The 12,514-nt window shown below is 42.6% G+C and overlaps 1 non-coding gene and 1 pseudogene across 1 annotated transcript; both read right to left on the bottom strand.

Annotated features, from left to right (window-relative positions):
- Positions 1-1,727: 1,727 nt before the first annotated feature.
- LOC129667962 (rho GTPase-activating protein 27-like) lies at positions 1,728-5,387 on the bottom strand (annotated as a pseudogene).
- A 6,813-nt stretch (positions 5,388-12,200) lies between these two features.
- On the bottom strand, positions 12,201-12,311 carry LOC129667964 (U6 spliceosomal RNA). Its single transcript, XR_008718847.1, has one exon. It is a non-coding gene; the product is annotated as a U6 spliceosomal RNA (small nuclear RNA).
- Positions 12,312-12,514: the final 203 nt, after the last annotated feature.

Below are 12,514 nucleotides of genomic sequence, written 5' to 3' on the forward strand. Positions count from 1 at the left end.
CCTTCCCAAGGAAGAACAAACTTGCCATCCCTGCAGTTTGCTGGGGACAAGGTATCAGGGAGAACCACAACAGAGAATGTATTATTGTTATACTTAGTAAATGGGACTGGAGATGTCACAAGTCTGTTGAAGCCACAGGTTTAACTAGAGTAGGGCAGTTGCCTCTTTGCCAAGCATCCAGGTCTTTGAAAGATTTCCTGGTTCCTTCTTGTGTCAGTACCAGCCCACAAGTAGGAACCTGGTGGGAGCAGAGGAAGAATGGAAAAGGGACCCTTGTAGCTAGGGAGATTCTCAGGAGATTCTGGCATCTGAGTGAGGAGTTTCTCTTTCTCTTTGGTCCCAGAGCCTGGGAAGATTTACACAATCCTGGCTCACGGGTAAAGAGGTTGTGGCTCCTCGGACTTTTTTTTTTTGCTTTTGTTGTTGGTGTGTGTGTGTGTGTGTGTGTGTGTGTGTGTGTGTGTGTGTGTGTATGTTTGAGACAGGCTTTCTATGCATAGCTTTGGCTGTCCTGGACTCACTTTGTAGAACAGGGTGGCCTCGAACTTACAGAAATCTGCCTGCTTCTGCCTCCAGAGTGCTGGGATTACAGGAGTGTGCCACCTGTTGACTCCTGTCTTCTTAACAACAGTATGAGGAAGCCCTTGGCCAGAAGCTGGGGAATTCAAGCACACAGGGCCATTACCCATAACCAGCAGACACATTCTTAACATTACTAGAACCCACAGTCTGAAAGACCGTGGAGTTCTCTAGATAAAGGGTCTCTGTTCAAGGGTGCCAGGGAACGTAACATGTGCATTTAGCTATCTATGCCACAGGCTCTGTACCTGCTTGGCTGGAGGGTAAGCAGGTAGACCATTGATCTGCCTCAGACATTTAAGCCCACCGAGTGTTTTTCTCACAGAGGTCACAAGAGGGAGGGATGATCATAGGAAACCTGAGAGCAGAGGCTCAGTGCTGCAGCAAACATGGAGCTGCCAAGCGTGTTTAAGGTTCACAACAATTTCAGTCTTTGGGTATTGTTTACAGAGGAGGACACTGAGATGTCAGCAGCTGGCAGATGACCCAGCAGAGTCAAATTTGGGTTTCAGTAGCCTCAAAATCTTAAATCTGCTAGCAGGAGCCCTAGGCCAAGTAGTTGGCCTATGGGGTCACATTTTTTGGGTGAGAGCACTTGGAACTCAGTGCCTGAGAGATGTGAGTTGTGGATAATGCCACAGTGGGTGGCAGATGTCAACCATTTGGGGGCACCCCCCACCTCCTCCCACAGGCTGTCCCTCCCTAAAAAGTTCTAAAGTTTAAGATGACAGGGCAGAGCAAGAAGATTCTGAGGTTCTGTTTCCAGTGTCTCAGATTAACACAATCGGATTCCAAAAGAGAGGTGACCTCATAGTAACTAAACTTGAAACTAGCCCAATAATACTTTTTTAAAGGAACCGAAATATTGGAAGTTGCACCAAAGAGAAGAAGATGCCTGACTTTCACATCCACCATGCAATCTGACCCTAACTTCCACCCTAAGCTCCTGGGAAGAGAGAGACCACCACTTATAAGAGCAGGTGGCATTTTAGGAACATTATTCGACACAGGTATATATACCTGTCTTAGGTTCATTAACGTCCCCCCAGGGCTTGGGACAGCATCCTGTAATCAAGCTCTTTTGCATTTTGCATGAAAACATGAATATTCATGATAAGTGAGATAAAGGGACAAACAATGAATTCAGTTTAAAAAATATCATTTGGGCTCTGCTCCACTGTGACCTCCCTCCAGGCCCCTCGCTCATGGCAATCTACCTGCTTTGGGCTCTCCTGCCTCAGGGAGCAGCACACTTCCAGGATGGCCTCATAGACATTCCCTAGTCGCTGCTCACCAAGGGCCTTGGGCAAAGCCCACCTGCTGCAGGCCTTGAATTGGCCTGAACTGCCACTAAAGGAGGCCTGCAGGGGGCGCAGTGCTGTCAAGCAACAAGTCGTCAGTGGGCTGTATGTGCAGGCAGACAGGCCCTCCGGAGCCAGGTTGTTGAGCTGGCTTCTGGCACTCTGGTGCATGGGGCCACACAGGGAACTGATGCAGCCCTGGTGCTCAGCCAAGGACCCATTGGAGCTCACTGGGGTGCTCACGAAGCGGTAGTAGTAGGCCAGAGGCACAGCAGTCAGTAATGCTCAATGGGCTGGATGGTGATGCGGCATCCCTCTTTGCCAGGATATTGCAAGGGATGCCCCACCAGTACATAGATGTCCCTGAGAGCAACAAGAAGAAGTCAGGACTACACAGCCTTGAAGAGCACCGTGTCTGAAGCTCAAAGACAAGGGATCAGGTCCCCATTCCTGCTCTGGCTCAGTGCTTTCAGGCTTTAGTTTTTCCATGTCTGAAACGGGGGACTTGGATGAAATCATCTCCAAAGCTCCCATTCTTACGACTCCATTCAGTGGAGAAATTGAGGATGATAGGAAAGCCAAGTTTATTTTCCCAGAAACCTTGGTTTAAAGACCTGTGGTGACTGTAAGGCGGGTAGCACATTTGCCTGAAGGTTGGCTGGGCCTCGTTTTCTGGGTTGGAGAACTGGAAATTCAAGCACCTTTTTTTTTTTCTTTTTCCTGGCTCCTCTGCCTCTGTCATGTCCCATCCCGATGCCTCCAGCATGCAAGGGAATCGATTGAAAGCTCTTAAGCTCCCCCTCCCTATAAGATCCTATGCTATGGGAGGGCAATATAAGCATTGGGGCACAGGCTACGGGCCAGCCCCCAAGTTGCTGTACCTCAGGGGTGTCCTTCCCTGCCTTACTTAGTCCAGGCATTTTGACGTAGGGGCTTGGACAGCTAAGGATGGAGAACTGGTTCTCTGGTTTCTCTTTCCTTTCTCAGTATCTTTGCCACATACATGAACCAGGAGTCTGGCCGCCCATCCTAGCCAGCACTGGCCCCTGCACTCCAGCTCTGAGATATCCTCTTAAGAGAGAGTAGGCTTCCTGTTATGATCACCTGTCTAAGGATCCTTCCCTACACTATCTCCCTGCCCTGGAGAGTAACTCCTAGAGAATGAATTGACAATGTCACCAGGGTCCTCTAAAGCTCTTTGGAGTGGTCATTGTAATGCCCCCCCCAACCCAATGCCAGCTCAGTCTGGTGTCTGGTATAAGGGGGGAGAGGAACGATCCCAACTGTGTGCCTTCAATTAAGTGAAGCTGGTGGCCCACTCCGGAAGTACTGGTCAATTTAATACCCTACAATGACTACTCCATTTACTGCCTTACAAGGTGACCTCAGGGACCAGCAGCGGGGAGTCTACCCTCTTGCTGAGTCTGATTTTTTTCAAGAATTCCTTGATGGGGGGAAATGGTGTAAACTGAGTCACTGAGTACCTTCACCCTGGGAGACAGTATCATGATAAACAAGAGGTGAGAGAGCAAATATTGGGAGTGTGGACACTCAGGTTACACCCCCTCCCCCAGGACCCAAACCATGCACTCACTTTAGCTGGGAGGGCCTCAGGCTGCCAATGGGCTGGATGGGAGAGGATGGCAGAGGGTTGCAGGTTAGGTCTTTGCCATCTCTGTGGGAGGGACTTCCAAAGACTGAGACTGAAGAAACCAGGCAGAATTGTAGATACAGGGAGGAGAGGCGAACACTCACACTCAGTAGAGCTGTGCCCATTCCCCAATACAGCTTGCCTGGGAGGGTGAGAAGGAGCCATAATGGCTGAACTTGGGTTCTTTGGGAGATGTGAGAGACTGGGTCTCCAGAAAAAATAATAATAATAAGGCATGAGCAGAGGGGCTGCATGGAAGGGGTGTTAACTGGTAGCAAGCAGAGCCAAAAGGTCAATAGGTCCTGTTTCTGCCCTCTATCCCAAGAGTGATTTGCTGTCCTTGAGGCCCTGCATTCCATAGGCACAATGCTCTGGGAATGCCTGGCTGGAAATGGTTGTCTCATTCTGGCATGCACATTCCGAGTGAGGCTATTTGCACCCTGAATCAAGAACTGCAAACCCTTTGTATCCAAACTGAGAGCATTACCTATTCCTGCCCTCTCAGGCCCTCTGTGGTGATAGCCCATCTGGGCCTGGAAAAACTAGAGTCCCCTTGCAGGGAATCTCACAGGAGTGCATTGTCTCAGGTTGTGTGTCAAGGGGATCTGTGTCTCAGATCCTTCTTTTATACCTAGAGAGCAAAGAGAAGGGGATGGATGCAAGATCAGGGAGCATCCTGCAACCTTAGCAAGAACGCAACCTTAGCCAGTAGGTCTCCTGCATCTTCTGCCCAATTTTCCCCTATCATAGTGATACCAATGTCTAAGTCAGCACTGGGGGACTTCAGGCTGATTCCCCTCTCTCTCCCAGACAGAAGGCAGCCCCATGCCTCACACTCTTCCTGCCCCTGCAATACAGTGATACAGTTTCCTGTTTAACAGAGCAGAGATCTCTGGGAAGAACTTCCTCCCATGCTGGGGCCGAGCTGAGCTTGCTCCAGGTGTCCTGGCTTCCTTCCCTTCTGGGCCAAACCAGCACTCCAGGAGCAGAGAAACCACCCTTCCCATCCCTTTCCCAGGATTTTAGGCCACACCTGGCTATTTCCAGAAGAAAGTGGGGGCAGAGCCTAGATGGAGATCTGCGGGGGAGGCAGCTTCTCTGGACTTCTGGCAGGATCACCCTCCCACTGACCCTCATCCTTGTAGGCAGAGGAGGGTCAACATCCAGTACTCCTCAGGCAGCCCTCCTGTAGTAGTTGCAGGATCCTCCCATTTTGGGAACTATCTGCCTCTTTGGAAAAAAAAGCCTTACCACTCTGAGCTGTGCCTGTGAACATTTATGACTAGGGCAAGCCCCAGACCCAGAGTACTTACATTATCTGGCCTCCAAGAAAGTGTAGGATCCAACTAAGTGCTCTCCTCTCTAAGCTGCTTAAGGCTCATGAGCAGAGAAGCAATACCCCCACACCAAGCCTATGTCCCTCTGGCATCATAGGACTGAGGATATGGCTGGACACACCCTACCCCAGTATCTTCTTGAACTCTCTCCCACATTTTGATTTGTTAGTCTTGTCCACATTGTGGTGAGTATCTTAGGATCCACCAGGGAAACTACGTGGCACAAAACAAGGGGATGGGCTCTTTCCCCTCTGCCTTAACCTGTCTTTCCCTAGTTACCATAGACACCAGGCCAGCCACTCAGGTCCTTGTCTGGAATACAGCATCCTGATGCTGAACTTTGCCACAAGCCAGCCTTTAGAGTACTGCTTTACTGGATCTCAGTTCCTCCCATTACCTTGTACTCTTGGCTGGGAAGGTTAAATGAGATACACTAAACACAATGATGTGTAAGCTCATGTACTTTGTTAATTTGTTACTTTCATTATAGGCATTGATTTCTGGGGATGAGAACTCCATTTTCCCCACCCACCCCCCTCTAGACAGAGGAGAGGAAGGGAAAACTGCTCTTAGAGGCACTGTGCTGAAGGCGGAAAGACTTAGCCAGAGCCTGGCAGCATCAGCTCAAATATCAGGACCCTCTCCTGGACCTGTCTTACACAACTTCCAAACCCATTTCCTCCTCCCTTTATCTAAACCTAGGTCTCTGGAGAGTCTGGTTCATGGATGGCCAAGGAGCACCCTACTCATTGGCTGAAGGTCCTCAAGATAAGGAAACTAAGCCTGCAATGCTGTCTTTTTCTGTCCCATTTTCCTATAACCTGTTTTCCCTAGAAATTAGTCTGTTTCCTTCTTTTGTTCTAACATGAGCAGTGGGAGGCTTCTTCTGGATCCTCTTGGAAAGGCCAACAGCAGAAAAGCAGACAGGTGTGTTGAGCCAGTGCTGGGCCAGTACACAAAGAGAAAGAGATACCATCTCCAATGTACTTTATGTATTTAGGCTGCCACCAGAATCTGTGACCAAGAAGAAAGGTAAATCTTATCACCTCAAAGATTTAAAGAAGGGTTTTTGCCTTCAAAGGTTATAATCAAGAAAAATCTCCCACAGTTCCCAACTGTTAGGGATTTAGTTAAGTCCAGAGGTAGCCAGTTTGACTACCAAGAATATCCATCACAACAGGCAAGACACAATAGCTGAGAAAGATTTTTCCCTCTGGGTGGACAAGAAGAACATAGGAGTCATTTCCAAAGCAATGATGTTCTTCAACCAAGGAAGCACTGGGATTTTATTTAGGGAATCTGGATATTTTCACATATAAGTTTGCTTACTCTTAAGCATGCTAAGTAAAATTCTCTTCTGAACGTGATCACAGTGTAAAAGCAGAGGTATTTAAGAGAATTCTGAGGTCAATGTCACACAGAAACATAAGTAAATTATAAACATGATGGACAGAAGGCCTATCGAATGTCATCTTGTACCAAGAGGTCTTAGCTGAAAATTTGTAAATGACACCATGAAAGTAGATTTCTAAGGAGCCAATTCTACCTGTCAATGATGATGTGTTATCCAACAAATATGCATCAATGTCTCAATTCTCACATATACAAAGGACAAAGAAGAGAAATTCTGAAAACATCAAGGAAGTCACCTATAAACACAGTAGACACTGTACTTAGAGGAAAAGCTTTGCTGAGCTATTCTAACCTCCTAATAAGGCTGTTTTTGCCTCTGAGCAAGCTGTCTCAGAGGAAGGCCATAGCTGCTTCCAAACAGGACCAAAAGGAGTGCATTTTAACTATCCCTGGTTAATGCCTATTTCATGGCTGTGATATCACTGCAGGAATAACATTTTTATTAACTAAAGTTATTCACTTTGTATCCCAGCTGTAGCCCCATCCTTTGTCCCCTTCCAATCCCATTTCCTCATCTCCTCCCATGTCCCTACACTAGTCCACTGATACAGGAGATCCTCCTCCTCTTCCCTCTGGCCCTAGCTATTAGGTCACACCACAACTGGCTACATTGCCTTCCTCTATGGCCTAATAAGGCTGTTCCCCACTCAGCGGGAGGAAATAAAAGAGCCAGCCACTGAGTTCTTGTCAGAAACAGTCCCTGCACCTATTACTGGGGAACCCACTTGGAGACTGAACTGCCATGGGCTACATATTTTCAGGGATTCTAGGTTATCTCCATGCATGGCCTTGGTTGGAGTATCAGTCTCAGAAAAGACCCCTGTGTCCAGACTTTTGGGTTCTATTGCTCTCCTTGCGGATCTCCTGTCTCTTCCATTACGTTTTTTCTTTTTTTTTAATTAAATTTTTATTTTTATATTAATTACGGTTTATTCACTTTGTATCCGGTCTATAGGCCCCTCCCTCATTCCCTCCCAGTCCCACCTTCCCTCTTTCATTTCTTCTGATGATCCTGTCCAAGTCCACTGATAGGGGAGGTCCTTCTCCCCCTATATCTGGGCCTAACTTATCAGGTCTCGTCAGGACTGGATGCCATTGTCCTCTTCTGTGACCTCCATTCCTTTCTATCTCCACCTTCTTTCATAAGATTCCCCTCACTCTGTCCACAGTTTGACTATGAGCCTCAGCATCTTTTTGATACCCTGCTGGGTAGAGTATTTCAGAGGCCTTCCGTGGTAGGCTCCTGTCGTGTTCCCCGTTTTCTCCCGTTTTCCATGTCCATCCCATTTGCCTTTGTGAGTGAGGATTGATCATCTTACCTAGGGTCGTCCTTCTTGCTTAGCTTCTTTAGGTATACAGATTTTAGTATGTTTATCTTATATGATATGTCTAAAATCCACTTATAAGTGAGTACATACAATGTGTGTCTTTCTGTTTCTGGGATACCTCACTCAGGATGATCTTTTCTAGTTCCCGCCATTTGCTGACAAATTTGATGATATCCTTGTTTTTAATTGCTCAGCAGTGTTCCATTGTGTAAATGTACCACAATTTCTGTAACCATTCCTCTCTTGAGGGACATCTGGGTTGTTTCCAGATCCCAGCTATTATGAATAAAGCTGCTTCAAACACAGTTGAGCAAATGTCCTTGTTGTACACTTGAGCATATTTTGGAAATACATACATACATACATACATACATACATACATACATATCTTATAGCTGGCTATTGAGGAAGCACTATTCCTAATTGTTTCAGAAAGCTCCAGATTGATTTCAAAAGTCATTGTACAAGTTTACATCCCCACCAACAATGTAGGAAGCTTCTTCTTTCTCTACATCCTTTCCAGCATGTATTGTCACTTGAGGTTTTGATCTCAGCCATTCTGATGAGTGTAACGTAAAATCTCAGGGTCGATATTATTTGCATTTTTTTGGATACCTAAGGACATGGAGAATTTCTTTAAGTGTTTTCTGCCATTTGATATTCCTATATTGAGAATTCTCTAGCTCTGTACCACATTTTTTAATTAGATTACTTAATTTGAAGCTTTTAATCTTCTTGGGTTTGTACCATTTTCTGGATATTAGCCCTCTGTCAGATATAGAGTTGGTGAAGATGCTTTCCAAGTCTGTAGGCTATCATTTTGTTCTGATATCATCATTCTTTCCTTTACAGAAGATTTTCAGTTTCATGAGGTCGCATTTATTGATTGCTGATTTTAGAACCTGTGCTGTTGGTGTTCTGTCCAGGAAGTTGTCCCCAATGCCAATGAGGTCAAGGCTCTTCCTCAATTTTTCTTCTAACAGATTTAGTGTTTCTGGTTTTATGTTGAGGTCTTTGACCCAGTTGGTTTTTAGTTTTGTTGAGGATGATAAATTGGATCTAGTTGCATTTTCTACATGTAGACATATAGTTAGACCAGCAACATTTATTGAAAATGCTGTCTTTGTCCAGATTGTTATAGCAATTCTGTTTTGTTGTTGTTGTTGTTGTTGTTTTCTATGTGAAATTGAGAATTGTACTTTCAAAGTCTATAAAGAATTATGTTGGTATTTTGATGAGAATTGGATTGAATCTGTAGATTGTTTTTGGCAGGATAGCCATTTTCATTATCTTAATCCTACCAATCCATGAGCATGGAAAATCTTTCCATCTTCTGAAATCTTCAATTTCTGTCTTCAGAGGCTTAAAATTTTTTGAACAGGTCTTTTACTTGCTTGGTTAGAATCACACCAAGAATTTTCTTTTATTAATGGCTATTGTGAAGGTTGCAATTTTCCTAATTTCTTTCTCAAACATTTTGACTTTTGAATAGAGGAGAGCTACTTATTTTTTTTTAATTAATTTTGTATCCAAACACTTTGCCGAGGGTGTTTACCAGATGAAGGAGTTCTCTGGTTGAAGTTTTGGGGTCACTCATGTATACTGTCATATCATCTGCAAATAGCGATATTTTGAGTTCTTCCTTTCCAATTTGAATCATGTTGATCTCCTTTAGTTTTCATATTGCTCTAGATAGGACTTCAAGTACTATGTTGAAGAGATAAGGAGAGAGTGGGTATCCTGGATTTGTCCCTGACTTCAGTGAAATTGATTTAAGTTTCTCTCTGTTTGGTTTGTTGTTGGCTATATCCTTGCTGTATATTGTCTTTACTATGTTTAGGTATGTGCCTTTTATCCCTGATCTCTCCAAGACATTAAACATGAATGGGTTTTGGATTTTGTCAAATGCTTTTATAGCATCTAAGGAGATGCTTATTTTATTTTTCTTCTTCAGTTTGTTTATATTGTGGATTACATTGATGGATTTCCATATTTTGAACCACCCCTGCATGCTTAGGATGAAGCCTACTTGGTCATGGTGGATGGTATGTTTTATGAATTCTTGGATTCAGTTTGCAAGTATTTATTGAATATTTTTACATCAATGTTTATAAAAGAGATAGGTCTGAAGTTATATTTTTGTTGGGTCTTTGTGTAGTTTAGGTATCAAGGTTATTGTGGCTTCATAGAATGAGTTTGGTAGTGTTCCTTCTGTTTCTAATTTGTGAAATAGTTTGAAGAGAATTGGAGTTAGCTCTTCTTTGAAGGTCTGGTAGAATTCTGCATTAAAAAAATCTGGCTTTTTTATTTTTTGGAAGGGAAACTTTTAATGACTGCTTCTATTTCCTTGGGAGATATAGGATTATTTAATCTATTTTCCAGCTCTTGATTTAATTTTGGTAAATGGAATATATCAAGAAATTTGTCCATTTCATTTAGATTTTCAAAATTTGTGGCATGTAGGCCTTTGCAGTAAGACATAATGATTGTTTGGTTTCCTCAGTGTCTGTTGTTATGTTCCCCCTTTCATTTCTGATTTTGCTGATTTGGATAGTTTATCTCTGCCTTTTAGTTAGATTGGCTAAGGGTTTGTCTATCTTTTTGAGTTTCTCAGTGAACCTGTTCTTGGTCTCATTGATTCTTTGAATTGTTTTATTTGTTTCTAATTCATTGATTTCAGATCTGAGTTTGATTATTTCCAGTCGTCTACTCCACTTTGGTGTGTTTGCTTCTTTTTCTCTAGGGATTTTAGGTATACTGATAATTTGCTTTTATGAGATGTCTCAAACTTCTTTCTGGAAGCACTTAGTAGTATGAACTTTCCTCTTAAGTTTGTGTCCTATTAGTTTGGGTAAGTTATGACTTCATTTTCATTGAATGTTAGGAAGTCTCTATTTTTTTTTCATTTCTTCCCTTACCAAGCTCTCATTGAGTATAGATTTCTTTCCATGTGTATGTAGTCTTTATGTCATTTTTGTTGTTGTTGAGATATAGTTTTAGGCCACGGTGTTCTGATAGGAAGCAATGGATTTTTTTTCAGTTTTCTTATATCTACTGATGCTTGCTTTGTGACCGACTATATGGTCAGTTTTTGAGGTGGTTCCATGAGGTCCTGAAAAGAAGGTTACACTTTTGAGTTTGGGTGAAAAAATCTGTAGACATTTATTAGGTCCATTTATATTAGGTCCATAGTCATCTAGGTCCGTTTACTTTAATAACCATTGGAAGTTTCATCATCTCCCTACTCTAGATGATCTGTCCCTTGGTGAGAGTTTCGGAATGTTGAAGTCTCCCACTATTAAGGTATTGGTTTGAGTTGTGAATTAAGCTTTAGTAATGTTACATTTACAAATGCAGGTCATCTTGTATATGGGGCATAGATGTTCATAACTGTGATGTTCTCCTGGTGGATTTTTCTTTTGATGAGAATGAAGTGCCCCTTCTCAACTCTTTGATTAATTTTGGTCAAAAGCGTACTTTATTCGATATTAAGATTGCTATTGCAGCTTGTTTTCTGGGTCCATTTACTTGAAAAACACTTTCCAGCCCTTTACTCTGAGGTAGTTTTTATTTTTGTTTCACAGGTGTGTTTCCTGAATGGAGCAGAATGCTGGATCCTATTTCTGCAACTTTTCTGTTAGTCTATGTCATTTTGTTGTATAATTTAGTCCATTTTAATGTTGATAGATAATAGTGACAAATGAATGTTAGTTCCTTTTATTGTGGAGTTGGAGGTGTTACTGTGTTTCAATGTTTGTTTTCTTTTAATTCTTTATTGTGAAGTTATCTACATCTTGTGTTTTCTTGGGTGTAGTTGATTTATTTGGATTGGAATTTTCCTCCTAGTATCTTTTGTAGGGCTGGGTTGCTGTGTAGATAATGTTTAAGTTTCATTTTATCATGGAATATTTTTTTTTCCATCTATGTTGATTCAAAGGTTTGCTGGCTATAGTAGTCTGGGTTGGCATCTGTGGACTCTTAGATTCTGTATGACATCTGCCCAGGTTCCTCTGTCTTTCATAGTTTCTGTTGAGAATTCTGGTGTGATTCTGATAGGTCTAAATTTCTATGTTACTTGGCTTTTTTTCCCTTGCTGCTTTTAATAATTTTTCTTTGTTCTGTAGGTTTAGTGTTTTGACTATCATGTGACACAAAGAGTTTCTTTTCTGGTCTAGTCTATTTGGTATTCTACATTCCTTATATATGTTTATTGGACATCTCTTTCTTTAATTTGGGGAAATTTTCTTCTGTGATTTTTTTTTTTGAAAATATTTTTTGGACCTTGGAGCCCAGCGTCTTCTTTTTCATCTCTTCCTATTATTCTTGCATTTTGTCCTTTCATGATGGCCTTGATTTCTTGGATGTTATCTGTTTGGAACTTTTTCTAGTTTGCTCTTTCTTTGAGAGATGCACTGATTTCTCTAATTGTATGTTATGCACCTGAGAGTCTCTCATCCATCTCTTGTATTCTGTTGGTGATGCTTACCTTTGTGTTTCTGGATCTTTTCTCTTAAGTTCTACAGCTATAGGGTTTTCTCTGTTTGTGCTTTCTTTATTGATTCTAATTCTGTTTTCATGTCTTGCACCATTTAAAAATATGGAACACTTTATGAATTTGTTTGTCATCCTTTTCGAGGGGCCATGCTCAGATATCTTCTCTGTACTTTTCCAATTTCAGTATATGTGCTGCCGAAGAGAGCATGAGATAGCATTTTTAAGCTTTATTTTTATTTTATTTCTATGAGTGTTTGCCTGCATGTTTCTGAGTGCAGTAGCAACAAAGGCCAGCTATGTCGGTACCTGGAATGACAATTAATGGTTAGTCACCATGTGGTTTCTGGAGATGGAACTTGTGTCTTCAGTAATGACACCCATTTCTTCTAAATGCTGAGCATTAACTCTAGC

The sequence above is a fragment of the Psammomys obesus genome, unplaced genomic scaffold (genome assembly GCF_907164565.1).
Source record: "Psammomys obesus unplaced genomic scaffold, mPsaObe1.curated_primary_1811, whole genome shotgun sequence".
Classification (NCBI taxonomy): domain Eukaryota; kingdom Metazoa; phylum Chordata; class Mammalia; order Rodentia; family Muridae; genus Psammomys; species Psammomys obesus.